The 15825-nt window shown below is 36.8% G+C and overlaps 1 pseudogene; it reads left to right on the top strand.

Moving 5' to 3' along the window:
* Nucleotides 1-7394: 7394 nt before the first annotated feature.
* On the top strand, nt 7395-9819 carry LOC126011893 (tubulin alpha chain-like; annotated as a pseudogene).
* Nucleotides 9820-15825: the final 6006 nt, after the last annotated feature.

Below are 15825 nucleotides of genomic sequence, written 5' to 3' on the forward strand. Positions count from 1 at the left end.
AAAAAAAAAAAAAGAAATATGTGATCATAAGTATCTTATGCCCACATAAATGATATGTATGTGATTTTCATTTATATGTATGCAAAACTCATTCTATAATGTGTCCATGCTGAAAAAAGATGAAGACTAAATATATAATCACTTGAGAATTATTTCCAGAATAGCATAAAAAATGACTTCATTATAAGGCTAAAACTTATGTATGTGTATATATAACCATTCATTGACTATATATGTATTTGTTTTCTTCTATCTTTATATTTGTGTCACTAAAAATATTCAGGGCACATTGGCAATTGGGAATCAGGAAATATTTAATTTATCTGTTAAAGAAAGTCTTCTTCTAAATATGCACTCACAAAATAGTTTTATTCCACTACTTTAATCTGAATATTTTATAAACTTTATTTTAAGATTTTGAAACATCTTATAGAAATTTCAAAAATATCACTGCTAAGAAGAGTGGATTGTAATAAATCACAAATAAGCCTAGTTAGAGTTTTGATTGAAAGAAATCTTTTTGTTTCACTGAAGAGCTATGATCTCATTCCATAATTAATTTTGTGCTTTATTGGGAAGATGATAGTTCAATGAGTAAGGTGCTTGCCTTACGTGCTGATCATGGTGTATTTTGTAGCTCTACACATGTGGCTTGAAGGGAGTGGTCGTTGAGTGTAAAGCTAGAAGCAAGCTGAGTACAAATGAGTATTATCCCAAAACAGAAATGATTTCTATTACATCCAAAATGAGGATCCGTATCCTCATTTTGAGTATAGGCAAATGCAATGTAGAAGTAGAAAAAATGATTATAAGGTACACAAACTAGTTTGCTCCACACCCTTTCCTAACACCAAAATGTTCTAAGCTCAGATTTTAAAATAAATAATAATCATTGATCTTTTTGGTTGTCATAATATTCTCCTATCTACAAATAAATGTTTTTCCATCAATGAAACAAGCCATTTGGGGTACAAGATGATGAGTTACTAATTCAGATAACTTAATATAACTTTATTTAGGCTGAATGATTTTACTGATAGAATTAAATAAACTTGAAAAAGACTCTTTTAAATAGATTGACTTAAGAGGTGAGAAATATTTGATTTAAAAGTTCCTTATTGCATGATTTTTATCTTTCTATATCTAAAAATAAAATTGCAAAAACATAAATATTCTGTCTAAAAATACCCTTTAAACTATTAAAATTTGAGAAAAACATGGAGGAAATGTGTAACAAATAGTATTTTGTTATATTTTAGAACATTTCTCAACTTATTTGGCTGTTTGGATTTAGAGCCCCGAATATTATACATTCATGACAGAATGGAACTTCCACCAGTTTGACTAATTTTTTGTCTTGCAAATACATCTGTAAAACATGAGATTGTGTTTTCTAAATAAAGGAGTTTTAGATTCATTGTGTATAGTTGCATCCCTTAAATGCTAAAAGAATAATAGTCAAAGCTCCTTAAATTCGAAGAATTAAGCAGGGACAGTCAATCAGAGAATTTTATCTAATTTATAAAATAAATTTTAAGTTGAAAATGACAAGAATACTTTTAAATATAGACTGGTTATTCACAAGAAAAATATGTGGATACTAAAAATATACCTACGATACTCCATTAAGGTATTTAGAAAGAAATAATTATGTGTTTATTTATCCTACTCTACCTCCCAACAAGAAATTATATATTGATAGTATTTTCTATGTATTCTCTGATGTTTATTAAACTTTGATTTGCAAAATAAACATTTCCAACAAAATTTTAGAACAAATTTAATTATAGTAAGTAAATGGTAGGTAGCACTTAAAAGGCAACCTGCACAATTTTTAAATGACTATCTTTTAAGAACTGCTCAGTTTTCTTAAAAGAGGCAAAAGTAAACTCTTTTTTTTAACTTTTTTTTTATTTTTAATTATGAGAACAAAGATGCAAAGAAAGAGGACAAGGTAAAGTTACAGTGGAAGGACAATCACCCATAACATAATTCTCAGAAAAGTCCCCTTGCTGATATCTTAACTTCGAACTTTCAGCCAAAGAACATTAAGATAAATAAAACAGAATCCATGTACAATTACTTTGTCCCTCCAGTTCCCAGATTGTAACACATTATAATATTTCTTACCAGCACACAAGGCAATCTAAAGCCATAAAACTTACATAACTCCTTAAACATTAGAGGCATAGTATTTTTTACATTTCCATGTACATGCGTATTAGCTTAAGTTACCCTCAAAGTTTAAGTGGTTTTTTTTTAAGGATTAGAGTCAAAGGAGCACAGTAAAAACAATGTTAGAGTGGCAATTGTTGTTTGCATAGGCCTACCAAAATATGAGGAGCATGGAAAGGAATAACCTTGGCCTAAATACAAAGAGACCCTACCCCTGAAGTTTCCCGGCATAAGACCAACTCTAGGCTCCAGGCAAACTAGATTGTCCAATCCAAGACATTGTCTGTAGTGCCAACACACTTTTCACACAGTCTCTGTTGTTGGTATCATGTTTCTGTATTAAAGATCCTGGAATCTGCATATCCTACATTGAAGTCAGGATGTGGAGTGTTCTCTCATTTCACCTCACCATTAAAGGGCAATGCAGGGAACCCTGTCCTGTAAGCAGGTCTTTGTTGTTGTTAAGTCTTCTCAGTGTTAAGGGAAGTCTCTTTTGAGCAGTGGTAGGGTCTTCTGTGGTAGAGGATTGCTTCCAGGTGATGTTATAGACAAGCCTGGATGTTTTCCCAGGTTCAGGGGTGAATGGAAAATGCCCTTTCTTCTGAGGCCTGTGCCAGGTCGTTATGTCAATGTTCAGGGTGTAAGGTTCCTTTGCACTACAAGATTTGTGTGTTCCAATCTCTATTAGATAGGATCTTATTTGCATGTATAGTATTTCCCCATTTTAATGTGAAAAGTAAACTCTTAATCTATACATATTAAAAACATAAACAGAAGAAATAATGTAATATAATTTGTGTTTTCCAATTAGTTAACCTCACTGACTTGCAGTAGTTTCACTGTGAACATCTTTGGCATCTATTTTACACAGAACTGAAGACCAACACATTAAGTTTCGAAACTCATTAAAAGCACTATGCTCCCCCACCCCAAAATACTCCCCATTAACCTTGGAGTTTAGAATTGCTTTCCATGAGGTTGTTTTTTCTCTGTATCACTTTTCTTAACACTGTGTTCCTATTAGAATCACAATGTAAGTTATAAAATACTCACTGTAAATAAATATTTCTATGAGTATCTAAAAACTTGGGGTTAAGGAGATTTGATGAAAAAGTTAAAAAAAATGAAATGATGAAAGATCCTAACATTGTAGCATGGAGAGCAGGGACCATGAGTAAAGAGGCATCTTTGATGGGATCAGGAGTAGAATACAGTCAAATAACTTCAGATACCATTAAAATATTAATGAATGATTTATGGGGATATATGACTAAAGGGTTCGTAGATGGGAATGAAGAATGCCTCTGAATCCTCAGAGTATTAAAACTTTTTTTTTAAGCACTGTGCTAATCAAACACAATATAATTCAAGTTCAGATTTTGCCAAACTGTTATCCTTAAGCAATGTTTTGAAGTAGTAGAGATTTCAGTGATGGAATTAAAACAATTCTGAAATATCATCCAAATCATATAGAAATATTGTTAGGATAGGCAGAAGGGCATAATAATAAAAGATGTCATCACTTAATGACCTATACCACTTATTTATATTCTCTGAACTGTTGCATCCCTAAAGATAAGGATAAAAGTAATACTAAAATGAATACTTAACGATATGAGATATACAGAGCTGGGTACAAAATCCCCACTCACAAAATTACCCTCTGACAGCTGCTTTGTTGTTCAGGGAAATAAAACACCCATGAATAGAGCTTTCAGATGAGCTGTTAATTCTGTGTAAGCAGGTCTTGACACAGACTCTTAAATAATAATTTCCCTCTCAAGAAAATTATTAAATCATTGGTAAATCTGGAGGATATATGTCATGTGTCAGGAGTACAATTGGACAGAGGGAAAATATCACCCAAACTCTGAATGAGTAATTGTATTTTGCATGTTTTTAATATTGCATTTAGTTTCATATAGCACCATTTATTGTAGTTCAGTGGTGTAAACAAAAATAACTCCTTAAATTCAAAACTATGTCCTCAGTGGCATATATTCTACATGAAGTCTTTCATTTTATGTACAGTACACAGCAGACTCTTGAGTAACATTTTATTCCACCTGCTCTCCCTACAGCATTGATGAGAAAAATGCAATCCTAGATCACATTGACCAGAAATTACAATAATGAAAGATCATTATTTGAGTACCTGTGTTTATGATACATAATTTTCCTGAGTTCAAGTTTTGAATAACCTATTGACAAAGTTAAGTGAGGACTTATTGAAATTGGTTTCACATTTCTTTCTGAGGTGCAAAACTCACAGAATCTGTTTTCCTTGAGTTATTATGTTGAATGAAGTGACATTTAGACAAAGTAATATCTGAAAAGGGTTCCAAGAATATGCACAGATTAAGTCCTTTTCTCATATACAAGATATGATGTGTCTGAATTGACCTTAACTTTAATTGGATCACCTAGCCTTAAACAAACTAAAGCACATCTCTGAAAGGGGAATGTCAAGGAGTGTTTTTTCCAGAAACTGGTTAACATTCATTCATTCATTCATTCATTTATATTTTCATTCACTTGATATAATTATTTGTTTTATGCCCAATAGTATAAGACACAAAAACAAGAAATGCATGAATAAAATGCAGCCTCTTTCTGAAGGAATTAATTCCAGTAAAAATGACAAACAATGGGCAGAATCAATAGTGCAGTTTGCATGTGTCCTGGGTTCAATTTTTCAATACACCATATCATCCTCTGACCCCCACTAGGGCTGATCCCGGAGTGCAGAGCAAAGACTTAGTCCTGAGCACCGCTGAATATGACCCTCCCCACAAAAATCTAGATATCCATGCTGAGAAAGATGTGCAAGAATAAAACAGTCAATAATGTCTCATTTCCTTGATGCCTCGTTTGAATTTGAAAAGGATGAGTAAGGTACAAAGGTGAAATAGAATCAGTGTGGTTTAAATGAATTTAGCTTAAGAAATCTAGCTCTCTCTCTTTTTTTTTTTTTTTCTCTGCTGAGCCTGCCTACATCCCAGGACTATAGCCTCTTCAGGACCCATCCCGGTAAGATGTCCCCACCCAACGCACGTGGGGCCAATTCCTGCCATGATTGGGTACCCAGAGACTTTTAAACCACAGCGGCCTTGCTCTCTGCCTTTTCTCTGCTGAGCCTGCCTACATCTAAGGACTATAGCCTCTTCAGGACCCACACCCGAAACTCGGCCGCTCAGCTTTGCTTTGCGGCCAAGCTTATCTTGTAACTCCTGAATTCCATTTCTGTAAATTTTAAGAAGCAATCTACAGCCTTGCCAATGGAGTAATTTTGCAGTACACCCCCATATTTACAGAAATCAAGATGGCTCCTCTAATAATCTAAAAGGTAGGAAACAAATAGGTATCCTCTCAAGAAGTTTAGAGTAGAATTATGGAGAATGTTCAGGGAGCTCAAAAAAAAAAAAAAGCATTGATAAACTTGACTGGAGCAAAATTAAGCATCAAGAAGTTTTGTCAACTGAAATTAGAAATTTTCACACTGAACTAACAGATCAGAAAAACTGAGCTTACCGGGACCCTTATTCCTAGCCTGAGGAGTGCTGGGAAGCTTGACAGGCCCCCAGCCATCCTTGTCTTTTTCCCCTGACTCCAGGCCTTCCCTGGGTGCCAGCTCAGATGGCCAGAAGTGGGTTCAGGTGGACTCTTAGTGGTCCTCAGATTCCCCTCTCCCTCCGTACTCCAGTGGGGAGGTGCATGGGGAGGAGGGGAGGCAGACATCTGGCTTCCAGTTTCCTCTTTGATTCTGGAGACCAGCTCTTGCCAGGTATGGGGTTTGGGGAGGCCCCATACCAGAACCTTTCTCCCTAGCCTGGGGAGTGCTGGGAGGCTTTGCAGGCCCCCAGCATTCCTTGTCTTTTCCCCTGACTCCAGGCCTTCCCTGGGTGCCAGCCTAGATGGCCAGAAGTGGGTTCAGGTGGACTCGTAGTGGTCCTTAGGTTCCCCCTCCCTCCGTACTCCAGGGGGGAGGTGCATGGGTAGGAGGGCGGGCAGACATCTGGCTTCCAATTTCTTCCTTGCTTCTGGAGACCAGCCCTTGCCAGGTATAGGGTTTTTCTCCCCTGGACTTCAGTCTTTCCCTGGACACCGGTCTAGGTGGACTCTATAGGGGTCAACAGGCTTCCCCCCTATCTCTCCCTACACTAATGGGAATGTACTCTTGGAGGAGGGCAGGCTGTTCTAGCACTGGTTTATACTGAGACAGTCAGTGGAAATTTTTTCTTTTTTTTTCATATTGATATTATTGTGTGCATATATTCTATATATCTATAATATCCATCTTGTATTGGGACCTTGATACTGCCCTATAAAGCTCATTTCTAATATTTTACTGCCTCAGTCCCAACCCTTACTTCCCCCCATCCTCCCATGTAGGTGCAGCTAATGACATGAAGCTCACCACATAGAATGATAAGTGCAGTTAGAGAAATAACTACACTGAAAACTATCATAACAATGTGAATGAATGAGGGAAAAAGAAAGCCTGTCTCGAGTACAGGTGTGGGTGGGGTGGGGAGTGGGTGGGTCTGGGAAATTGGTGGTGAGAATCCTGCACTGGTGAAGGGGGGTGTTCTTTACATGACTGTAATCATACAAGTACAATTATATTTGTAGTCACGGTGTTTAAATAAAGATAATTTAAAAAAAAAGAAATCTAGCTCTTTGAAGAAGGTAATGAAAGAGTTGTCCCCTATCCTGATGGTCTTGTCACTGGGCATCTAGCCAACAGGATGAATGCCATGTGCTAAATACTAGAGATTCCAAGAGCCATTGCCTATCTGGACACCACCAGCCTGGCCAAAGTAGATGGAGATGCACTCACACATGATTAAGAGTTATCAGGTTTCATGGGACAGGAAAAGGCAAGGAAGATCAGTGTCAGGTATCTCCTGCTAACACACTAGCAAGTCCAGAGAAGAAGTATTATGTGTGTTTGAAGGTGCAGCTTAGATCTCACATTGTTAGTGTTGTTGAGTCTATGCTTTGAGCTACATCCACCACTCTTCACTTTACCAATATAACCAAAGCCCTGACTCCAATACCCCATTACTTTTCTTTCTAGTCTTCCTCCTGTCTTGATTTTTCTTTGTTTTATTTTACTAATATTTTGATTGTATTAATATTAATATTAATGTTTATTAATATATTGATTGTATTAGTATTGATTTTGATATTAATATAATATATATTTATTATTATTTTTCAGCGAAACAGGTGCTGGCACACATGTGCCCAAGAATCTGAAACCACAGTCATTGAAGTTTGCACTGGCACCTACCGCCAGCTCTTCCACCCAGAGCAGCTCATAACAGGCAAAGAAGATCCTGTCAATAATTATGCCTATTGGCACTACACTATTGGCAAGGAGATCATTGACCTCATCTTGGACCAAATTTGTAAACTAACTGACCAATGCAGAGGTCTTTAGGACTTCTTAATGTTCCATAGCTTTTGGGGAGTGGAGGAATCAGTTCTGGGTTTACCTCCCTGCTGTTGATTATGACAAGAAGATCGCCAGGTTTCCACTGCTGTGGTTGAGCCCTACAACTCCATTCTCACCACCCACATCTCTTTGGAGTACTTTGTGCCTTTATGGTAGACAATGACATATGTTATAGAAACCTTGATATCGAGTGCCCAACCTACCTTATTAGTCAGATTGTATCCTCCACCACTGCTTTTCTTTGATTTGATGGAGCCCTGACTGTAGATTTGACAGAATTCCAGACCAACATGGTGTCTTATCCCCAAATTAATTTTCCTCTGGTCACATATGTCCCTGTCATCCTTGCTGAGAAAGCCTACAATGAACATGCAGAGATCATCAATGCATACTTTGAGCCAGCCAGCCAAATGGTGAAGTGAGACCCTCACCATGATAAATACAACACATGGTTTGTTGCCTCATATCATGGTGATATGGTCCACAAAGATGTCAATGCTGCCATTGCCACCATCAAGACCAAGTGCAGCATCCAGTTTGTATACTGGTGCCAACTGGTTTGAAAATTAAATTTTGAAATTTTCAAAATGTAATTACCAGCTTCCCACTGTGATTCCTAGTGGGGACCTGGCCAAATTACAGTGAGCTATGTACTTCCTGAGCAACATTTCCTGAGGCCTGGGGTTACCTGAACCAAAGTTTGATCTGATGTATATGTCAAGCATGCCTTTGTTCCCTGGTATGTAAATGAGGGCATAGATATGGGAAATTTCTCTAAGGCTCATGAAAATATGGCTGCCCTTGACAAGGATTATGAAGAGGTTAGAACAGATAGTACTGATGAAGAGGATGAGAATGAGGAATATTTATCTATTTCAATTTTATATTTATGTTGTCTTGGAATTGTCTTACTTTTGTTGGCCATTGATTCTTTTTTATTAATATCTTTATTTAAACACCTTGATTACAAATGTGATTGTAGTTGGGTTTCAGTCATGTAAAGAACCGGTGCAACATTCCCACCTCCAATGTGTTGTCCACTGATTATAACCTATTAATAAAAGTATAGTTTTTTTGTTGTTGGTTTGTTGTTGTTGTTTTGGATTTTGGACCACTCCCTGTGATTCTCAGGGATTACTCCTGGACATGCACTCAGAAATCACTCCTGAATTGGGAGACTATCTGGGATGGTAGGGGATTGAACCACTTTGGTCCATCCTAGGTCATCCCTGTGCAAGACAACCACCCCACTGCTGTGCCATTGCTCCAGTCCCAATAAAAGTATAATTTTAAGTGAAGGGGAAAAAAAGGAAATCTAACTCTTTATCTTTCAGAAAAATGGAATGATTGTACTTTTGTGCACATCTGAAAGCTAGACATGACCATGGACCAATGTAGAGTTATGAACTTTAAGTAGGGTTGTAAACATCTATAATTGCTAGGCAGTGAGTCTAAAAGTTAGTTGAATAAGTTGCTGTGTTTTCTTGCTCTTTTGATGGGAATGTGAATACAGATTTGTGATTGGCCTCCATCTTCCTGAGGCTTGGAGAACCTATTATGAGTAAAGCCACGAAGTTACCAAGTGCCTTTGGTTGTTTAAGCTGCTATAATTGACAGAAAGATTTTAAGTAGAGATGGGACTTAGGGCAGAGGTTAAAAGTATGGAAAGTAACTGCATCATGAGAAACCTGCTAAAGAAGAGCAGAAGTGCAGAAAGCATGTGTCTTGCTAAAGAGTGCTGAACTATGTATTGCCACTTTTGAAGATCTTCCTGGTGTTTTAACAAAGGGAATTTTGGCAACAGAGAAGGAAGTGAATAGAGTGAATGGTCTGTGTGTCAAAGATCTACAGTCAGGTGAAAAGATAGTGCTGAAAGGCAATTATAGGGGAATATAGCTCAGAATTGCTTACATAGACCAGATAGAGCTCCACGCTATTGAAAAAGAGATACACTCACTTCACTTCAGAGTACACACACCTCTGGTTGCGTACCAAATGTTCACATACTTAGCTGTTGTATCACAGAATCTAAGGATGGCACTTGGCATATGTGGGTAGTAGTAGTAATCAAACTCACAACGTTTTGCTACTGAGCCATCGTTGGGAAATCTGCCTATTGTTCAACTGAGAATTTCACTTTTAGTTGCTGAGTGTTCTTGTTCTTGCAGGAAGTCAGAGTGTAAAATATGGGAATGGAAGGAACTATGGTAAGAGGGGCAGAGGTTGTGGTTCTTCCATGAGCCCCACACCTAACAGTCCCTTGGACCCATTAATCAGCTACTGGGGAAGGAATGTTCTGATTTGAGATAACCCAATATCTTGTTTTTGGCACTGTGCTAACTAACATCCATGATTCTTTAAGGGGCTTACCTTTTTGTTCATGTGGTATGGAAGATATATAAATCCTCTGAACCATTTAATAAATCTGCTTTCTTGAGAAAGCCCTGTGCTCATTATGTCTCTTGTCAGAGTTCTTTACTTATTGGTATCTGTTATGTATAAAAGATATTTAACAGATACATTGTCAGATTTTTCTGCATTGATCCATTGTTCTTCTCTCACTGTTATCCTTTGAAAATTAAGATTTTATTTTACATTTTTTATGTGTAGGAATTAAACTCAGAGCCTTACAGTTACAAGACCTGTGTTTTATTCCTATATTATTTCACTGCCCACAAAAATTTTATTTAACCTTATTCTTTTATTTGTGTTTATTCCTGGACTTGAGTCTATAGGACTGGTGTGTGTGTGTGTATGTGTGTCTGTGCATGTGCGTGTGTGTGTATGTGCATGTGTGCATGTGTGCGCATGCATCCACACCAGATATTGACTATCTTGATTTCTGTAACTTTGCAGTAAATTCTGACAGCAGCCAGTATGAGTCTTGCATCTGCTGTCCTGCCAGATTGTTTTGTTTTATTTAGTTGTCTTTAGTTTTTATTTAGTTTTAGGAGGAACTAGATAGTATATTTAATTTTTTTAAAAAACAAACATTTTGACAGTGAATGTATTTAATATAAAAAGGTTAACCCTAAACATTTAATCCTTAATATTCAAAAAAATTTTTTAATTTAGAAAAACTGTTTTAGGCACCTGTTACTTAAAATATGATTAGTGATAGAATTTCATGCATTCATACAATGCACATCTCCATTAGAGTGCCTAACCCAGTCTTCTCCAAACCCACTGCATGATAAGCTTAGTCTGTAAATCAGTTCTCAGCCTCTACTGTCATGTCTATTTGTTCAGATTTTTGTTTAGAATCCCACATATGAGAAAGGTCATTCTGTGTCTTTTTCCTTCGAACTAGATTCACTCAGTATGATACCCACTATACTATCACTCAGAATGAAACCCACTATAGTATCTCTTTAGCCCTAAACCAGTTTCTTTATTCCATAATCTGATCTTGGACACTTAAGCTGTTGCCAGATTTTGAACTGTGGTATGATGAACATAGAAAACCAAAGGCCTTTTCTGGGTCCTAAGACTATATTCACACACACAAAAAAAGAATCATGGGCCAGAGTGATAACATAGTGGGTATAGCATTTGCCTTGCACATGGCTGATGGGTTCAATCCCCAACACCCCATATGATCCCCAAGGCCTGCCAGGAGTAATTTCTGAGTGCAGAGGCAGGAGTAACCCCTGGGCATTGCTGAGTGTGCTCCCCCCCCCCAAAAAAAAAAGAAAAGTAGAATCACTGGATTATATGGAAGCTCAACTAGATTTTTGAGAAATGTTCATTTTGTTTTCTTAAAATGGTTGAATGAATTGACATTCCCATTACCAGTGGATTATGGATATTTTCATCCACATATCTACCAACTAGATGATTTTGTTCTTTTGCGGTATGTCTGTCTCACTAGTATGAAGTCATTGTTGTTTTGATTTGCATTCTTCTGAGAATAATGAACATTTTTCATGTATGTAATAGCCATCTTTAAATCTTTTTTGAAAACATTTCTATTTATCTCCCAATTATATGATGGAATTGTTTGTTAAAATTTAAAGTGATTTCATATTTTGAAAATTTATTAATTTGTTAGCTGAGTGTTGAGTTTGTTTTATGATGATGGCATGTTTTTAGATTCTCAAGCTTTATCCAAGGTGTGTGTACATGTGTGCACATCTTCATAAAAACTGTTTGAATTGTTCATTGTAATTTTATAAAGTACAGAATTCATGATGGTGATGTCTATGCTTTGGCCTTGAATGTGTTTATTAGTTCTAATTTCAATTTTGTGGATATTTTACATCTTTTCTGGTATGAGTGACAATTTTTATAGAAAGAGTTTCCTGCTGGAACCTCTGTATAAGGTACACTATAAATGGTAAAATATATATCTTTCTTCTCTTTTTTTCATCCTTTAATGGAAAGCATTTATTCTGTTCCTAACTATAATGTTGACTGGTTTTCTTTGTATCTGTCATTCAATTAGATTCAAATTACTCTTTATTCCTTCCTGTTTAGTTTTGGTCATGTGTGAGTTTTGCCCTTTATTAATATACCATATATTAATTTTTTCAGATGTTAATTCAGTCTGTATTCATAGGATATATTATAATTGGTTCTCAGATTTGCTGTTATTTACATTGATGTTTGTAATAAAAATTTAAATAAAATATTTGTCTTTAGCTTTCTTTTATGTCAGTGTAATAAGTGAGATCAAGCTATTTTTCTTTTTAATCAAAGCTTTGTGAATATTTGTTGTCTTGTTTTTAATTATTCAAAGTATTTGTCCATAATTTCTTTAGAAATTTTTAATGACCAATTAATTTTCTTTTAATAATAAGTGACTCAAATCACGTTAAAACATTTTTATTAGTTGTACCTTTATTCACAAATGATCAATGTTTTCTTGGCATTTAATTTAATAACAAAATAACTTTTAAAAATTTTGGTAGTATGGTTACAATAGTGTTAAAATTTGTGGTATTGGTATACGATTACTATATCTTATCATCACCTAATTCCCAAAACCCTCTACCACTCTCATAAATACAATTTTTTTCTTTATATTTATTTATTAAGTCTCAGAAATTTGAGACTTTGGCTTTTTAATATAGACCTGCATTTCTACAAACTTTCTTTATATGATAGTTTTAATTGAATCTTTGAGGCTCTGTGTTTGATGTGTTTTATTTTCACTTACATCATGTGTATTCTAATTTCTCCTGTGATTTCTTAGTTCTATCATTGGTTATATATAATTTGGTCATCAAATTCTGGTTCCTTCCTGAGTGTACAAATTCCCTTCTGCTATTGATATATAATTTCATTGTCAACAGATCATATACTGTAGTTTTTGTTACTGTTGGTTTATTCTGATTTGTTTTTATCTAATGGTTTTTTTTTAATATAATTTTTATTTTGATCATAGTGGCTTACATATTGTTGACAATGATATTTTAGGTACATATTTACATAAAATCAGGGGGGATTCCCATCCCCAAATTGTCCTCCCTACACCCCCGTTTCTGTCTTACCTCCCATTTCCTCTTCCCTCACCCCCAGGGCGGCTAGAATATGTGGTACCCTCTGTCTCTAACCAACTACTTAGTAGTCTTGCATCAGTTTGGTCTTGATGCCTCCCTTATTTCCCCCTCTAAGTAGGGGCAGGGGTAGCTAGTTCAAGTTGCGTGGTTTTGCCTGAAAAAGAGAAAATAAATAAACCGGGGTAAGAGTTTAATACCCCGAAAATGGGCAGAATCCTTCTAGAGGTTCTCATCATCGATTTGGGAAATGAAGGAGAAAAAGAAGTTGAAACACTCCACCAGTACCAAAAGAAGTGTCAAATATCCAGTGAGGACTCCAGCTATAACGATAAGCACCACAAAAAAACAGATAAAAAACAAACCAAAACAAACTAAAAACAAACACAAACAAACAAAAAACACGCCGTGGTCTTGAAATAAGAAACATGGCGTAGCACATAACGAAAGAAAAGAAAGGAAGAGAAAGAAAAGAAAAAAAAAAAAAGAATAATTGGGGCCAACAATTTCAATAATCACATCCAAACTGAGGAATCGACCAAAATAGCTAGGTAAATAAAAATAATAATAACAATAATAAATGAAGGTAAGATATATATACATAACCAAGGTTTTGTGTTTTTTGTATTTTTTTTTCCCTCCTGCCCTGGCACAGTAAATATTGGGGTCATTCGAAAAGGAATTCACTTGCCCTATAAGATATGGGGTTTCTCCGTCCTTGGAGTATACTGTCATGGAATCAGCTCTAGTCTTTGCTCAGGATCATTACTCTCCAGGTTGTGGTTTTTTTGTTTTTTTTTTTTTTTTTGGTGTGTGGAAGGCTTCTGCTCTGTCCAGTGTGATACCGTCAGAGCTCTGTGTTTAGCAGTCCCAGTATCTGTACATATCCTGAGGTGGGACTTATGGTGAAGTCAGTCTTTGTGAATCTAGAGGTTCTGTTACCTCAGTGCCATTTTAATCCATCTTCTGTGGTTGGTGATCTTGGTCTTTGCGCTGAACCTAGGAAGGCATCTAGGATAGCGTCTTTCTTTGTTCTTCCAGAAGCCCCTTTCCGTTACAATTGTCTCTGCCGGACCTTTGGGACTGGGGATCATGCTTATTGTGCAGGTCTTAGTTCAAACCCTAGACTAGGGCTTTTTTATTGGTCCCAAGATGTATACAGTCTGGTCGTGGTTCTAGTATCCAGTCATCTGTAAATCACGATCTTGGCTTTTGGACCTACCAAAGGGTGCCGCGTCTTCTGGTTTTGTCTTGTCGTTAGCTGGTGAGGTAGGCTAAACTGCTCTAAGGTCAAGTTGTTCACATTTTCCTCATTGTCGAGATATCATGTTAGAGCTGGCCCTTGTTGTTGACCCTGCAGTAATAAGGCTGTCCCAGATGGAGATTGTTTCTTACAGCTGTTGTGAGGAGCTGTGCCGTTTCTATGTCTGGGATCCAGGGTTCAAGGCTGGTTGAATGGTATCTAATCACCTGAGGTCTAAGTTGATTCCACTTGACATATTTTCAAGGTAGGAGATAACCCTGTATTGTAAACAACTATGAGTTCCTATCTCTAGTAGATAAGAGCTCTTTTTTTTTTTTAAATATGTAAGATTTCCCCTTTATTTAGTGTGCCTTTGTAGGGGGAAGTGGTGCTCCATTATATGTCGCAGTATTTGGGGTGGACAGAGTGGGTAACAGAGATAGGTCACATACCCAAAGACGATTAAAAAAAAAAAAAGGAAATAAAAGTGTATGTGCCCACAAATGTATATGTAAGGCAAACATTTAAATAAATAAGTTAATTAAAAAAATAAAAAAAATAAAATGAGTTAGCGAAGTTTTTAAAGGACCAACGTGGTGCAAAAGACTACTTTGCATTTGGGAGAGAACAGGTAAAGAGTTGGTGTATTACAGGTCTTATGCCTATGTTGGAAGTACAGTTTTCCCATTGTCTTTTGGATTTTTCTTGTGGTGTGTGGGTTCCCAGGCATCTTCCAATCACACCCCCTGCCCCCCTTCAGATTGGTAAAAATTTGCAGCTGGGAGGTCTTGGAAGAGTTCTTGCATTGGGGATACTATTGGACCTAAGTCCGGTTTCAAGAAACAGTCCATGTTAGGGGGAGTTGGTAGGGAGGGTCTCGCAGCATGTGTCCACAGGGGAGTTGGCTGTCTTTTCTTGCAGGAGACGATGTGTGGGTTCGGTTGGGTGTCCCCTCGCCTGGGTGCTGGGTACTGGTTCATTGGGTAGGAGGTCGATCTTGATGCCTAAAAGATTAAGGACTGAGGGTGGAGAGTTTTAATATGGTGGGAGATCTGGATGGGATTGAGGGGTGAAGGGATAGTTGGATTTCCGGGGGGGAGAAAGGGGAAGGTATATGGGAGGGGTATGAAGGAAGAGAAAAGAGAAAATACCGTAGAAAGGGAGAAGAGAAAGGGAAAAAAGTAAAGAGAAGAGTAGAAGAGAAAAAGAAAAGAGAAGAGAAAAAAATAGAGAGAAGAAAGGAGAGAATAGCAAGGGAATGCTGGGTTGGTTGAATGTGTTCGATGACTAGAGCCTGTAGTTTAGGTCTGTACATCGCAGGTACTGCTTTGGTGGTCTGACTGGTCACGTGCTTCGATTCCTAAAAGAAGGTTTAACCTAGAGATAAAGTGTATGTTAAAGAGTTTTCTCGTGGCCGTCTCATAGTGCAAGCAAGGTATGGTATCTCG

The sequence above is a fragment of the Suncus etruscus genome, chromosome 6 (assembly GCF_024139225.1).
Source record: "Suncus etruscus isolate mSunEtr1 chromosome 6, mSunEtr1.pri.cur, whole genome shotgun sequence".
NCBI lineage: Eukaryota > Metazoa > Chordata > Mammalia > Eulipotyphla > Soricidae > Suncus > Suncus etruscus.